The sequence below is a fragment of the Papio anubis genome, chromosome 13 (genome assembly GCF_008728515.1).
Source record: "Papio anubis isolate 15944 chromosome 13, Panubis1.0, whole genome shotgun sequence".
Classification (NCBI taxonomy): Eukaryota; Metazoa; Chordata; class Mammalia; order Primates; family Cercopithecidae; genus Papio; species Papio anubis.
Window position 1 is genome coordinate 42,943,099 of NC_044988.1, and position 16,707 is coordinate 42,959,805.

Sequence of the window (16,707 nt, forward strand, 5' to 3'; positions counted from 1 at the left end):
TATTACTATTTGCATACATGAAAATCAGCACAGCAAGTCTGATTAGGTGATCAGTATATGGTAGGTAATAGAAGGCTACTAGATACCACAAATAAAGGGATAAAAAGCCAAACATTTTACTAAACTTAGATTCCTATTAAACCAGCCTGAAGGTAGAAAGTTCCATGTGCTCACCTCAGGATAATTCTTAGAGACAGTGTGAGCAGCCAGGATCAGGAAGGTGCAGACATGTTTGACAAACAGCATAAAGGGCTAGGTAGTGCCCAGAAACCACAAATGAAATGGAAGCCAGATGCATATGAAATAAGAGTTGAGGAGTTCCTTGTATGAAAGCAAGGTTAAGACAATAAAGAGGGTCAAAAATCAGGAGTCAAAACAGCCAACATGTGGCATGAATGACAAGAAATCTTGAAAATTTGACTAATTTAAACTTGTCCACGTTCACAGGTGGAACTTGGAGTATAGAGCCAGTGATAAGAGATCACCTGAAATAAGTAGACCTCGCTGGCACCAAATGATCCTGTGTGTGTGTGTGTGTATACAGAGATATACACATATACAACAAGGTCATACTTTAGTCAGGTTCATACATATTGATGTAAGCATATGTATAGATATACACTTCTCTGTGTGCGTAAAGTCACATGGTATAAGCAACAAATAATTTTATCTGCTGACTTAATTTCTCTAAATTTAGGTTTTCTTAAATATGCAATATAAAAATTAGCTTAATTCTGAAAATTAGCTAAGTCAAAGACATTCTGGTTTCTGATGGAATGAAAGTTTCTTACTGGAAGGCAAAATATTATTTTGATTACTTAGTAAATATCCTCTCCTCACGAAGACCTTCTCAAACCTCCACTTAAATTATCCCAGCTGGGCACAGAATATACTCAATATGTTCTAATCTGGAACACTTATATTTTGTTTCAAATTAGATACATCTCTATTTCTTCACCAATCTACACAGAGGCAGAAAGTCTGAAAAGAGCCAAGGCTATCATGAACATAATACTGACTCTCGTAAATAAATTATTTCCATTCTATCATCTCCATTTAAAGAGGCTTTTTTTCAGTGATTCATTCCCCACAAGAAACATGAATAACTTTTCCCTTGGTGTTTTGCTTCTTTGAAGCTCAGTCTGGCCATCTTTTCTCCTACCACTGTTGTTTTCTTTGTTATCACTGAAGCCACCATCTGCTCCAAAGCGAGGGTCCTTAATGGGACTTGAAGCGCTAACAGTGCTGCCTGAGGCAAAAGTCTGAAGTTAAAATTTGGCGCACAACCATCTTTGCTTTCAGCACCAATGCAGCCACCTCCCCTGGGCACCCAGCATTCCCTGGGGCTCTCTGTTTAGAGACCTCCCTGGTAGCGCTGTGTTTCCCGACAGTGTCTCTTCTTCTGTCACAATCTATTCCACATCCCATTTCATCTCAGGCAATTGTCTTCTGAAAATCAACTTTGTGAACCAATCCATGCTAAATTACTACTAACTGATCTCCTGAATTGACAAAGCTTTCCAACCAAAGAAAAGGGATGAATGTCCATGGTGCAATTTCTGGCCAGAAAATAATACATTGGTTAATTTAACAATTCTGTTACTCCCCAAAACATATCATGTGGGTTTACTGCCAAGTCTGCAAGGGTGATATCAATATATAGTTTAAATTTTCACAAGAATTGTTGTTTGGTGAAACTCTTCTAAAAAATCTTGCCAGCTCTTTAACACAACACACTTAAATAGATGTGAGTTGGCTAAAATGCTAACTCCAGAGAGGCAATTTGGAAACATCTGAGGGTCAAAGACAGGTAGCAACCATCGAGAAAAGGCTTTATAGAGTGGTAGAGGAGAGCTTTCTCTGCCTAGAAGACATATTGCTCTCAACCAAATCCAGGTTGGTCTATAAAAGCCCTTCCCTGGCAGCTGCAGCAGGCATTTTGAAAATCACATTATATAGGAGGCATTTTTTAGAGGGCCTTTTGCAACGCACATTAGCAAAATGTATTTCCGTACTTCCGTGAATTTGTGAATTAGTAGATTGCACTAATGACAGCCATAGCAACAGAACTACAGTTAATGAAGAAACTCTAATTGAGACAGAAGAAGCTCTGTACTTCAAGAAATTGCAGCCACAAATACTGTAAACTTTCTGAAATTAATACACGGAAATAAACCAACATGAATGAACATGGAGCAAAGTAGCAAAATTGCTAGACTAACTGAAAAAAAAAATAAAATTAGTAGTATAATAAATTATGATTCCTTAGAAGAGAGCGCTGGTTACAAGCATGTATATACACATATAATGTATATATAAGCATGTATACACTATATGTGTACATATACTATATATACATAAGCATATATATGTAATACACTATATATACATGTACATATATGACATTTGTGCTTGTGTTAACACATAAAATATATTTAAAATTTATTTCCATGTATTTATAGCCATAATCCTTGTGTTCTTCTATTATTAAGGTTATAAGTAAAAGGCATTATGCTAATAAATTAAGGAGAATCTTGAATTGGAATTAAGATTCCACCAGATTGTATTGTAATATCTCTGCTTAAAGTATTTTGGTGGCTTCCAGTGGCACTTAAAGTAAAATTCAGCCTGATTCAATAGCCTACAAAGTCTGCAGGATCTGACTCTTGCATTTCCCAACCTCAAGTCAGCCACTCTTTGCTTTGATAATGACACTTCAACCATCCTTATCTTCCACAAGTGCCCCAAACACTCAAACCCCATTCTTGCTTTGAGGCTTTGCTATGTGCTGTATACTCTAGCAGCTAAGAGTTCTCTTCCCTCTGCTAAAGAAACCGCTCCTGAATCTTACCATTTTAAACGTGCAATATGATTTACCACTTCTGGACTTTCAATAGAACAGAGCCTATTCAATATCTCCCAGCTCAGCCCTTTATTTCATTTCTGGCCACACGCACCAACAGCCTCATCCACCTTTCTCGTACATCTCTGCCCACTCCTCATCAGTCACAAAGTCATTTGCTTTGGTCTGGTCCATCTTTCTGTATCTCAACAGATCAATCAGCAACTATTTATTGGGTGTCTAGTGTGGACAAGCAGCATAGGAGGAGTAATTGACTAAGAGTTATGGCAGCTGGATTCAAATCTTATCTAAGCTCCAACTTCATGGAAGGGAAGCCTAGCTTAGCCGCTGCATATCCTAGTATTGGACCAGTGGGAAAGGGAAGGAATCTGGGAATGAGTGGCTTTGAGAACATGTTCTAACATGTACTATTCTGGCTGATGCTCAAAGAAGACCACCAGCAGCTCATAAGTTTCAAATGGCATAAAAATAAATGTGGGGCTCAAATTGAGTTGCAATGATACCTAAATGAGAGAGTGGGTGGAGAACCACATATATGAAGTGCAAGACAAGGGAGGACAAATCTGTAGTTGACATGTTTTGTCACTTCGTTTGGTTTGGGAAAATATGTAAACCCTCAAGCTTATAGTATACGAAGCTGGTACCAGCCATCAAATAGAAGGGCCTGGCACAGAGGAGAATGGAACTACAGTTTATTACACATCTGGTATGTGGTAGGCAACAAACATACAATTATTCAAATTAAGTTTATCCTCACCAGTACTTTATACAGAGGTTTTATCACTTCTGTTTTACAGATGAGCAAATGGAGACTCAGTAAAGTTATGCCACTCCCCCAATTAAAGGCAATAACATTCGCTTGACTCTAAATTTTATGATTTCCTGCCATATCAATCAAACTTAGAGAGAGACAAATACTGGGAAGGCAGAATTTCATATTTCTAATCCAAGAGGCTGGAGACCAGGGCAGGAGTCCATTCCCAATGGGTTTAGGGGCTGCACTCACTCCAGCCCCCTCACTGCTTATCATTGGACAAAACATTCCACCCTCTGTACTTCTATTTTGTCCATATAATTGAGGAACAATTAGTTTCAGAGTGTGCCTAGGATTTATCTTTCTGTCTCAGTTACTGTATTGCTGTGTGAACTAAACAAACAAAAACCTTATAAGCTCCATATCCACAAGGAAGTTACAATCTCTTAGAGAAAAGAAGAATACTCATGAAATTATTAGCAACACCAGATAGCATGCAGCTCCTCTCAGTGTGCATTATGTATATGTGCATGCAATATAGATATGACAGAAGTTAACAGAGACATCATTTTAGAAGGTGAAAAGGAAAGCAGGAATCTGATTCTGTGTAGAATGAGGGATGTGGGGAAAGAATGAATAAGGGAAAAAAACAGGCAGGAGCTAAGACAATTGCTGTCTTTCTTCAAGACCATTGGAATGGCTTCCATAGTCCTGTTAGTACAGACCAAATGTTTGGTCTAAGAACTCCCCTCTCTACCGTCCTGCCTCCTCCCAAATACACACAGGTGCTTACACATACACACACACCAAGATAAACTATAACTTTCCCCCAAAACTCTGCAGTCACTTTTCATGTGACTTCTAGTGCTGTTTGTTGGAATTTTAAAAAGGCACATTCTCTTTCCCATCTCACAATTTTGTGCCCTGTTAATAAAATGCAGCTAGTCTACTTGCTTTCCATACTCAAAGATGTTTGCTGGAAAGGAAGGGAAGGAGAATACTAAAAATAGAAAATGTAAAACTGTTGAATTTTTTTTGAAAGTTGGGGAATCATCTATTTAGGATTCCATTTTCTCTTCTATTGATTTCAAACAAAAGTAATCCAAACCAAAAACTTGTGTCAGAGGGATGGCATGCATGTGTAGAGACAAATAGCTTAGTCTAAAATGGAGTAATAAATAATAGCATTCATTGTTGAGCATATACTTAAAATTATATGCAGAGTTCCTGCATAAGCTACTTTTTCATTCACAAACTTTTCTATGTATTTTTTTGTACTCTGAGCACTTTATTTTTGGGATAAGACCAAGATAAAAGTTTTCATAAGTTGAACATAATGTCTTCAGTTGCTTTTGAGCTAAGCAAGCATAATTTTAAAAATCACATTTCTACCTTTACAGCAATTAAAGAGAATACTTTGTGTATGGATAACTCCAAGCCATACAAAGTATAAAGCTGAAACTTTCCATGTGTCTAATTCTCAAGGAAAGTAGATCCCTTGGATAATTTCAATCCTGTTTCTTAAAGATAATATAGCCCAAAAGCCTCAGGCCTCATCACCCTGTGTATACAAATGTTTTAACATTAAAATGTAAACCTGACTTTTTCTATTTAAAAAATATTTAACTACAAAACTGCAACACATTAAAAAAAAGAATAAACTCATTGCCTAGAGAGAACAAGCATTCAAATTGTGCCATATTTGCTTCAGAAATGTTTTTGGGGGAAAATGAAATGCATGGAGTTGAATCACAGTGTCCCTTCACAGATTTCCCTCTCTCAGAGGAGATCTTCTTGGGGGTAACTACCATCCCAAGGCAACTTGTGTTCTTCCCCATCCTTGTTTTTAAAAAATGCCACCATAGATATGTATATGCATCCAAAAAATATATTCCAATGTTTCATGTATTTTAAAACATATATATAAGTGGCGGCATATTGTACTTATCCTTTTGCAATCTGCTTTTTTCACTCAACATTTTGTTTTTGAGAATTATTCATGTTGATGCAGAGAGGAAGTTAAACATTATTTCAGACAGTGAAAACATCCCAGCTCACAGAGGAACTCTTGAAAAGTCCACATGGCATTTTGTGGATGTCCCCAGGAGTGTCTTGCACATGCTCAGGAGTCCCTAGGACCTTCCTTCCTGTCACCATGCTGTGTGGGGCTGCCTGAGCGTCAGGTTCCTCAGCCACCCTTTCCTCAGCTGCTGACTCAAGATTCTGCTGTCTTCTAGACAGCTAGAGCCAGGACCTGTGGATCCAGATGTCCTCACTGCTGCCACTCTTGGGGCCAGCCAAGCCTCCATGCTGCCCTCACCCTCACTCCAACAGACAGATATTCAGCAACGTCTCCAGGCATCAATGTCCCTGATACTTGTGGGCCCCCAACAAACAGTAGTTGGCCAGAAAATGAGAAAGAGCTCACATACTTTGGTGTAACTATTCAGAGGCCTGTATCTGGGTGCTTCTGCTAGGTGTTTCACAATTTGAGCTCTCTTAGGTCACACATAGAGCTGTCAACGTTCCCTTTCTCTACCTCAGCAGACACATCACCACCTGACTGAATCAGACTGGGTTCCAGGCCCAAGTTCCAACGTGCAGATGTCTCCTCATTTTCCTCCAGCCCTCTGGCTGGGTTTCTGAGTGAGTCTTTATTCTGTCAAAGACCAGCTGATTTCTTCCTGAAATAAATGGTTTGCATCTTTCCAGGCTCATCCTTGATGAAGACGAGGGGTTCATATATTTTATTTTCTTTTTACTCCCATGTTTGACTTCTAATATAATGCAAGTAGATGCTTGGAGAAGTGAGACAGAGAAAGGGGGAAAGTGCCACCCAATTCCACTCACCAGAAAAACATTAAACTTAGCTTTGGCTCAGCTAGGACCCCAAATATGTCAAGACATGTATTTGAGGTGAGAGGCTTTTTATGTCTGGGATAGGTAAGCAAAGAAAGGAATTACAAAAATGTAACCTATGACGACCTCATTTTTTGGAGGTCTGTGTGGCAAGCAAAAACAATGGGAGCCAGTCTCTCTAAATTGTTGCTGAAAAATTATTCTGAAAATAGTAGAATAGATTTATCCAAGCCCCATGTGATTCCTTTCATAGACCGTTTTATTCCTAGGTTGAATATAAACTTCTTGTCTTACGAACACTATTTCAGAGTTCATACTTAAGGGTGTGTTTATATTTATCGTCCATATTGCTCATGTATGTTCTTTATTCATTAACATCATAAACATCTATAGAATGCTTACTCCAAACTACACACTCATTACAACATTAATCTTGGTCTATCTTGGATTGAGATCCTCTGTTAATACATTACTCCCCTAGTAGCTTGGGGCTTTCCTAGGCAGGGGTTGTGTCTTATTCATCTATGTATGAAACTTTCATTCAAATTATGGGTCTATCATTTGCTGTGTTAGCTGCGGTGCATTCACATATTAGAGACCACAGTTATGTGAAATTAATATAGTGATAGTTAATGTAAAAAATTAGAGAATTGAATTTATTATAATATATGTAGAAAAATAAAATCAGTACCTAATGAGTATCAGTTTCTTTTCTAGGTCTGTAGCACTTTAAGCAAGGCTTTAAAGGAGAGTAAAGAGATAATAAATGTTTTCTGAATGAAATCATACAATACAATTCAAGAAACCCCAGTAACAACCACATGGAAAAACACACAAAGCTTAGAAAATGCTTTTTAGAGCTTCATGTCAGCCCCAGTTAATTTCCTCACTAATGAAACTCCGCCTGCTTGTTTCTGAAAGACAGAGGATGCACTGAGACCCTCAACCTTTGTATTTGCTAATCTGTACATCGTAAGTACTTAGCACAGAATTGACTCAGTGTCTGCATCAGGGCAGCGCAAACCAGCATGGGGCTGTGGCTGACTTTGATTTGGAATCCTAAGTGAGCCCCCTCAGCAGGATGCCTGAGCTCACATCACCTGCCCTTGTCAATCATTTTGCCTTTCCCTCAATTCTATTTCAGATGAGACTCTCAAGGAAACATGGGAAATCATGTCATCCTCAGAGGCTGGGAAAGTTCAGTCCAATCTGAAACCCAAATGGCCTAAGAGCTTCTAGTTTTAAAAATAATTTTAAAGCTTTTGATACTTTTGTCTCTAAAGATGTATTTTACAGTGGGATGGCCGCATATACACAAATTAGCTTACCATAAAATGTTCTTTATTTTTAACAGTAGATTTAATTTACTCTGCAACCCAGGGGAGTCCAGAACAGGAAAAGGCCCAAAGCAACAGATAAAACAAAGCGTTGACGATGTGCAAAGCTGGCATTTCTCTGAGCTCAGACTGTGACAATCATCTGTTCAACTCATTTGTTCATGACCTTTTAAGACCCTTCTAAACATCATGACATTTCTCAACACACACATATCAATGGCTATCAAAATAATAAACCAGTAAGGAAACATAGCCAGGTAAGGCAAGTGACACGGGGTGCAGAATGGCCCGTTTTGCTCAGCAGTTTTCTTTCACAGGGTCACTGAAGGCCACACTGTTTGTTCTCTCTCCATCATTATTTTTATACCTCATGTCTTTTTCTTCTGGTTTGTTTCCCCATATACCACCTACATTTCTTTGCAAATGAAAAAATCACCATTGATTAAATATTCATAATCTGGCAGGCACTTTGCATATGCATAAAGTATATGTATCACCTCTCTGAACTAGGCATTATTATCCCCATTTTACAGGTGTAGTAACTGAGTCTTAGAGAGGTAGGTGATTTGGCCAGTTACACAGTGCGTTCATGACAGATTTCACGCCTTGCAGATCTGTCTGATGTCAATACCTGCATCCTTAAGTGGTACTCTCTGTAACTCCCCACTGCTGATCTTTATCTTTGAACTTTCAGAAGCTAAAAATGGCATTCCTTGTTCATCTCAGAGACTATGACTATCTACATTAACTTTTCTCCATAAATTTTTTAAGTGAGATTGATAGAACAAGCAATATGCCATCATCTTCTCATTTTGTATCAAATGAATCATATTTAAAAGGACTAAATAAAAAATAGACAGGATACAAGCACAGCTTTTTGTGTGCTTTGCCCATATGGCATTTTTTACAAATTGCAAGTTTGGGGCAATCCTGGGTCGAGTAAGTCCATCGACGCCATTTTTCCGACAGCATGTGCTCAACTTTGTGTCTCTTTATTACACTTGGGTCATTCTTGAAATACTTAAAGTTTAAAAATTATTGTTCTATATGTTAGGGTAATCCGTGATCACTGCTCTTTGTTGTTACTATTGTGATTGTTGGGGGCACCATGAACGTTACCCATGTAAGACATAATTTTTGTGTGTCTGTGTATTCTGACTGCTCTGCCAACTGACCATTCTCCCATGTATCTCCCTCTCCTCGGGCCTTCCTAGTCCCTGAGACAGAGCAACATTGAAATTAGGGCAAATAATAACCCTACAATGTCCCTCAAAGTGTTCGAGTGAAAGGAAGAATGGCACATCTTTCACTTTAAATCAAAAGCTAGGAATGATTAGGCTTAGTGAGGAAGGTATGTCAAAAGCTAAAATAAACCTCTTACACAAAACAGCCAAGTTGAGAATTCAATGGAAAATTTTTTTTGATATTTAATTTTTGTGGGTATGTAGTAAGTGTATATATTTAAGGGCTACATGAGATGTTTTGATACAGTCACACAATGTGTAATATCATGGAAGATGGGCTGTCCATTCCCTCAAGCATTTATATGTTGTGATACAACCAATCCAATTATACTCTTTTAGTTTTTAAATGAACTATTAAATTATTATTGACTATAGTCACCCTGCTGTACTATCAAATACTAGGCCTTATTCATTTATTCCAACTATATTTTGTACCCATTAACCACCCCACTTCCCCCGACCTCCTCCACTACCCTTTCTAGCATCTGGTTACAATCCTTCTACTCCAAGTTTGTCCTACCCATGACCTGCAGACCACATGAGGCCCAGGACTGCTTTGAATATGGTCCAACACAAATTTTGTAAATTTTCTTAAAACATTGAGGGTTTTTTTTGCATTTTCTTTAGCTCATCAGCTATTGTTAGTGTTAGTATATTATATGTGTGGCTCAAGACGATTCTTCTTTTATTGGGCCCAGGGAAGCCAAAAGATTGGACACCCTTGTGCTACTCTCTATCTCCACAGGTTTAATTGCTTTTGATATTTAGGTCTCACAGATAAGTGAGAACATGCCATATTTGTCTTTCCGTGCCTGTCTCATTCCACTTAACACAGTGACCTCTAGTTCCATCCAAGTTGTTGCAAATGACTGAATCTCATTCTTTTTTATCGCTGAATAGTATTCCAAAGTACCACATTTTCTTTATTCATTCATCTGTTGATAGGCACTGAGGTTGCTCCCAAATCTTGGCTATCTATTGTGAAAAGAGATGCAACAAACATGGGAGTGCAGATATTTCTTTGATATGTTAATTTCCTTTCTTTGGGGTATATACCTACCAGTTGGATTGCTGGATCATATAACTCTATTTTTAGTTTTTTGAAAAACCTCCAAACTCTTCTCCATAGTGGTTGCACTAATTTACACTTCCACCAACAGTGTACGAGGGTTCTCAAAAGTGCTGTTCCAGTGAACACACAAATGGTTAAAAAAAAAGAAAACAGGCTTATTGCTGAGATAGAGAACGTTATAGTGGTCTGTATAGAAGATCAAACTAACACAACATTTCCTTAAGCCTAATCCAGAACAAGGTTCTAACTCTCTTCAATTCCATAAAGCCTGAGAGAGGAGAGAAAGCTGCAGAAGAAAAATTGGACGTTAACAGAGATTGGTTCAGGAGGTTTAACGAGAGAAGCTGTCTTCTCCATAGCATAAAAGCTCAAGATGAAGCATTAAGTCCTGATGGAGAAGCTGCAAAAAATTATCCAGAAAATCTTGCTACACTCACTGATGAAGATGGCTACACTTAACAACAGATTTGCAATATGGACAGAACAGCATTCTCTTGGAAGAGGATACCATGCCGTCTAGGACTTTCATAGTTACAGAGAAGTCAATCCCTGGCTTCAAAGTCTCAATGGACAGACTGATTCTCTTGTTAAGAACGAATGCAGCTGGCAACATTCAGTTGAAGCCTATACTCTTTACCACTCTGAAAATCCTGGGATTCTTAAGAATTATGCTATGACTGCTTTGCCTGTGCTCTATCAATAAAATAACAGAACCTCGATGACAAAGCCTACTATTGAGAACTGCTGCTCAGAGAAAAAATATGTTAAAATATTACCACTCATTGATTCATTGACAATGTACCTTGTCAACCAAGAACTCTGATGTACAGAGATGTACAAGGAGATTAATGTCATTTTCATGACTACTAACACAATATCCCATGGATCAAGGAGAAATTTCAACTTTTAAATCTTACTATTTACGAAATAGTGATTCTACTGATGGATCTGGGTGAAGTAAATGGGATACCTTCTGAAAAGACTTTACCATTCCAGATGCCATTACGAACACTCACGATTCATGGGAGGAGGTCAAAATACTAACATACTAACATTAATGGGAATACAAAATACTAACATTAATGGGAATTTGGAAGAAGTTGGTTCCAACCCTCATGGATGACTTTGAGGGGTTCAAGGCTTCCATTGAGGAAATCACTGCAGATGTGGTGGAAATAGCAGGAGAACTGGAACAGAAGTGGAGCCTAAAGATGTGACTGAATGACTACAACTCATGATCAAACTTGAACAAATAAGGAGTTGCTTCTTACAGATGAGCAAAGAAAGTGGTTTACTGAAATGGAAACTACTCCTGGTGAAGATGCTGTGAACATTGTTGAAATGAAACAAAGGATTTAGAATATCACATAAACTTAGTTGATAAAGCAGTGGCAGGGTTTGAGAAGACTAATTTCAATTTTGAAAGAAATTCTACCATAGGTAAAACACTATTAAACAGCGTCACATGCTACGCTACAGAGAAATATTTTGTGAAAGGAGGAGTCACTCAGTGAGACAACCTTCATTGTTGTCTTATGTTCAAAATTGCCATAGCCACCCCAACTTTCAATAACCACCACCCTGATAAGTCAGTAGCCAACAACATCAAGGCAAGACCCTCCACCAGCAAAAGATTGTGACTCACTGAAGGCTCAAATGATTGTTCATATTTTTAGCGATAAAATATTTTAAAAATAAGGCATGTGTAGTCCCAGCACTTGAGGAGGCTAAGGCAGGTGGATCACTTGAGGTTAGGAGTTCTAGACCAGCCTGGCCAACATGGCAAAACTTCATCTCTACTAAAAATACAAAAATTAGCTGAGCATGATGGTGCATGCCTGGAATCCCAGCAACTTGGGAGGCTGAGGCATAAGAATTGCTTGAACCTGGGAGGTGGAGGTTGCAGTGAGCTGAGATTGGGCCACTGCACTCTAGCCTGGGCGACAAAGAGAGATTCTGTGCATGCCTTCTTTTTTTTTGGTTTTTTTTTTTTTTTGAGACTTTTTTTTAGGTATAACACTATTGCACATTTAATTGACTATAGTATAGTATAAACATAACTGTTATGTGCATGCAGAAAACAAAAATGTTGCGTGACTCATGTTATTACAATATTGGTTTTATTGTGGCAATCTGGAGCCAAATCTACAATATCTTTGAGGTGTGCCTGTATCGAGTCTTTTATTCTTCAACATTCAACGGGACATACTAAGCCTAGGAATCGCTCTTTAGGCCCAGCTCCTGTTGGGTTGACTGGTGAAGTATAAACAGTTCTTCCTAGCCCTCCAACTCCTCAACATGTACCCAAAGTTAAGTCATGAGAAATAATATTCAGGAAGCATTTTCTGAAAGATACAGGATTCATCATTTTAGCCCTGGTCTAACCCAGCACAGTGGAGTTTGCGTAGTTGGGCCCCTCTAGAATTACTATGTTTCCTAAATTTAATTTTATGGCCACCAAGTATGGCAACAGGATACAATTCCACTGTGCACCTTCACACAAAGATGTGAATAGTGTCGTTTGGAGCTGTTCAACAGGTAGTCCTCTCTACAGAATGGTTCCATGAACATCAGCCTAGAATTTAATAGAAAGGTTATGAGCCTGTCTCTTATTCCTTCACTCTGTATAAGGATTCACAAAAGAAAATGCCCTCAGGCTTCAATGCCTGGAGCAATGTCCTTTTCCAGATTAGTTGTTACACCTCCAGTGCACAATGTAACACTTGTTTGACATTTTTGTATAGTTTTTTTTTGAAATTCAGAGAAAGTTTTATGTAGACTTTTAATAATTTCAAAATTACATGGCATACATTTGTTATATTATTCCCTTATCTCAATAAACCCATTTTCATCTTTAAAAAGTTAAAAAATTATTTAGCCTTCTAATATTCTTTTGGAATAAGTTAAAAATAAAATAATGCATAGAAGTAAGGTGTTCATTAATTTTTAACTTAAAGCAGTATGTATTTTTATATTACAAAAGCATCGTATAATTATAGAGATATTAGATAACACAGATTATCTAAAGAGCATCAAAAGAGAAAATAGATGATCAAAGATCATCAAAAAGAAGAAAACAGAAAATACATACAATTCCAAACCCAGGTATTTACTATTTGGTAGCCTGTTTTTTCAACACATCAATAGAGGAAGTGCATTTTCCACGTTCTTTTGATGTGTACATAGTATATCTGTTGATTAATTTTTGAGGAGTATATTGTATTCTATTGCATGTATATACCAAAGTATAATTAATGGCCTATGAATGTGGGGCTTTTAAAATGTTTCATAATATTCACTGTTATACACAGTATTACAATGAACATCTTCAAAGCAAATCTTTAAAAATATTCTCAATAGTTTCCTTTTAATAAGCTAGATTAATTTTAAAAGTATTAAAACAATTATAGATCTGATACCAATGAAGACCAACTGAATCAAGTCAGTCTCTCCCCCACCCTTTTTTTTTTTTTTTTTTTTGAGACAGTTATCCAGTTTGGAGTGCAATGACACAATCTCAGCTCACTGAAACCTCTGCCTCCCAGGTTCTAGCAATTCTCGTGCCTCAGCCTCCCAAATAACTGGTACTACAGATGCCTGTCAACACGCCTCAAGTAGAGACAGGGTTTTGCCATGTTGGCTAGGCTGGTCTGGAACTCCTGACCTCATGTGATCTGCCCACCTGAGCCGCCCAAAGTGCTGGAATTACAGGTGTGAGGCACCACACCCAGCCAATGTCTCTGTCTTCTACATCCATCTCTCTGATTTTACTTTTGACCAGTATTTCTCAAACATCCTTTTACTTGAAGATAAAAAAGTGATGACTAAGTCACTTTTTGAATCACACAGCTTATATATTTACAAATATAAAAGCAGGAATGAATCCATATGGTATGGATATCGGTGAGTTACAGTTGTCTATGAAAGGTGGTATCCATCTATTCACATTTTTCAGAATAAATGATCTGTTGAGTTTGATGAGGTTTAAAAAGTATGAGTCATATCCAGGACTATGATTTAGTTCTCAAACATAGTCTACTAGCCCTTATAACCTTTTAAAAAATGTATGATTAATAAAACGTTTTTCATTGCCTTATTCCTGGAGTTTTGCTTCTGTTGAGACCACCTGGGGCTTGGAGCACCCAGATTCTTTAGTGAGCTGATCTGAATGCTATGCCTTCAAATTACCTACCCAAAGCCGCCAGCCCTTCCTCAACTAAAGGATGAAAACTGAAGCCAGAAGTTCAAAATACACCTGTGATTTTGAAGAGGCTGTTGGGATTCTTAAATAACAACAAAAAAGTAGTTTGGTGCTCTTCTCTGCACATGCTACAGTAAGTCCTTAGGGGAATGTTCTGAGAGTGATGACTGTCATGGGAAGCAATGGTTTTTGTAGGTGCTGGTTTGTGGGGTGATTACTTGGGCTTAACCTCTTTCTCATGGGTAAATGTGAAGCCTCTCAAGTTCACATTTGTTATTCAGGCAGAAATCAACTGAAATTTGTCTGTAAGAAGATACTGGGCTGGCCCCTGTTTTGCCTCTTACCGCCCTTCCTTACCTATCCTACAAGCAAGCTCCCCGCCCAGAAAGGGCAGTTTCCTCCACAGGATCTGTCTTGTATCTTGTCTCCATATGTTGCTGGGAAACCTCTTCTTGAAGTCAAGTGATAAAGTTGCACTTCTGTTTCCAATGGCGCCCGTCCAGCCCAAAGTGAGACTGGCTGCTTTGTGAGAGTTTCTCAACTGGGTCGCCAAGCACAGTAGTGCAGCTGGAAAGCGTTTTCTCACTGTTGTGCCCCAAGACTGCGGTTAGTTTCAAATTCCTATGAATGTGACTAAAAAATGTTTGCGTTTTAGCCACAATCACTAACAAATTACACTCAGTTATTCAACGCACAGACCAAAAGAGAGCCTGACCCCATTATCAAAACTCAAACCCAGATGGTGAGGAGTCCCAGCCTAATGAGGGCCTCTCAGTCATTTCAAACAAATTTCTTGTCAATCATGCCACATTGCATATGGGGGTCTTCTTTCAAAGACATCCAAGTTTGAGGACTCAGAGGCTTTCCAGAGCAAAGCAATGCCTTCCTCCTAAAATTACTCAATTTTAAAGAGCTTTAAGAAAATCTTCTCTCCTTTTCCTCCCTCCCTTCCCTAGGAAAAAAATATTCTAGCCTGTCTACACTAGACAACTTTATCAGACTCAAATCTCAAAATGGAGCAGCCAGAAAGTCAGAACTACATTCTTGGCTCACTCGTCAGGGAAAGAAGAAAACAAAATGAACTCAGAAGAGAAAGACAATATCAAAAAGCTTTACTGAATGGTCTTCTGAATGTAAAATAAATTTACCAGAAACTGTAATTCCAGGATCCAATGCTCACTTTGCTTGCAATAAAGAGTTAGAAAGAAAACCACACTGTTGTCTGGAACTTGACAAAGGTACAAAGAGAATCCCCTGTTTTTCCATCTTTCTAGGTGAGATGCAGAATTTTGCCCTCTGCCCAAAAGGGCTTGGCCTTATAGGCCTGTCTTGACCCTGTGTTTGCTCCTATTCCATTTGGTTCCTTCCCTACTGTCAGTGAATCAAAGCCTGACCTCTGCTTCTTGGCTTTTTCTCCTTTCTCAATACTCCACGCACACTTCTCTGACTATTAAAGTGTCGCCCCTGATGTTCTCTCTGGCATCTCTTGCAGGCTGCCACGCTTAGTGGTAAATTCCCTCCCCTGGAGAGGCAGTCACAGCTGTGTGTCCTATGAAAGGACTGAGCTGCTTGCTGCGTGCAAAGTAGAAGAAAACCAGTGTAAATCGCAGTCCTAATTGCCCATATGGGAGATTTGCAAAGAAGGGAGTGAGTACAATGAAAGAGCAGGGCAAGTTGTGAGCAGAAGGCTGAGACCGGAGTGCTGAGGGAAAAGCAGCCACCATATCAAGAAGTTCAGAAATTGTTTCTGTTACTGCTGCCGAGGATTCAAAGAGAGTTTTAGAGTAAAACAAAGTCCGCTGGTGTTAGGACTGAACTCCATTTTCTGTGTGAGTCTGAGCAAAGAGAAAGATAAACAGAACCTTTCACCGACAGGCATATTTTAGAGTTCAAGTGTGACATGACGTGTCCAAAATAGATTCCACATGATTGGAGCAGATCCAGAATCCGAGTCCCTGAATAGCAATCAGTGTTGGAAGCTAAGAGCCGGCATCCACTATCATCACATAAAACATGGAAGAAACGGCAAATCCTACACAGCTGTTAGTGAGTAAGGACAAGCCATACATGGAGCTGTATGCTATAGGCACATTTTCTTAAATTACTCAGCTTATTTTAAATTGAAGGCCTATTTGAGTTTTTACATGTCTTTTAATGAATACCCAGAATTTTACAAAACTTTCTTTTCATGAATTTTCCTTTCAAAGAAGGAGAGTTATGCTCTTTGCAATATTCAATCCAGGCAGAACTCATGACCCAAGGGCTTCACGCTAGTTTATTTTCATGAAAAGCTCCCCTTAATTTGAAATCACATAGGGTTCCAAGCATCTCAGAAGACAGAGGCCAAAAGTCCAGGGCCCTATATGACTTTGTCATG

The 16,707-nt window shown here is 38.6% G+C and overlaps 1 long non-coding RNA gene across 1 annotated transcript in view; it reads left to right on the forward strand.

The window, feature by feature from the left end:
- LOC110741422 overlaps positions 1 to 15,540 on the forward strand; it is a 234,251-nt gene extending 218,711 nt beyond the window's left edge. Inside the window, exon 3 of the long non-coding RNA XR_002517590.2 lies at positions 15,287 to 15,540. This is a non-coding gene — a long non-coding RNA (uncharacterized LOC110741422). The remainder of the gene's footprint in view (positions 1 to 15,286) is intronic.
- Positions 15,541 to 16,707: the final 1,167 nt, after the last annotated feature.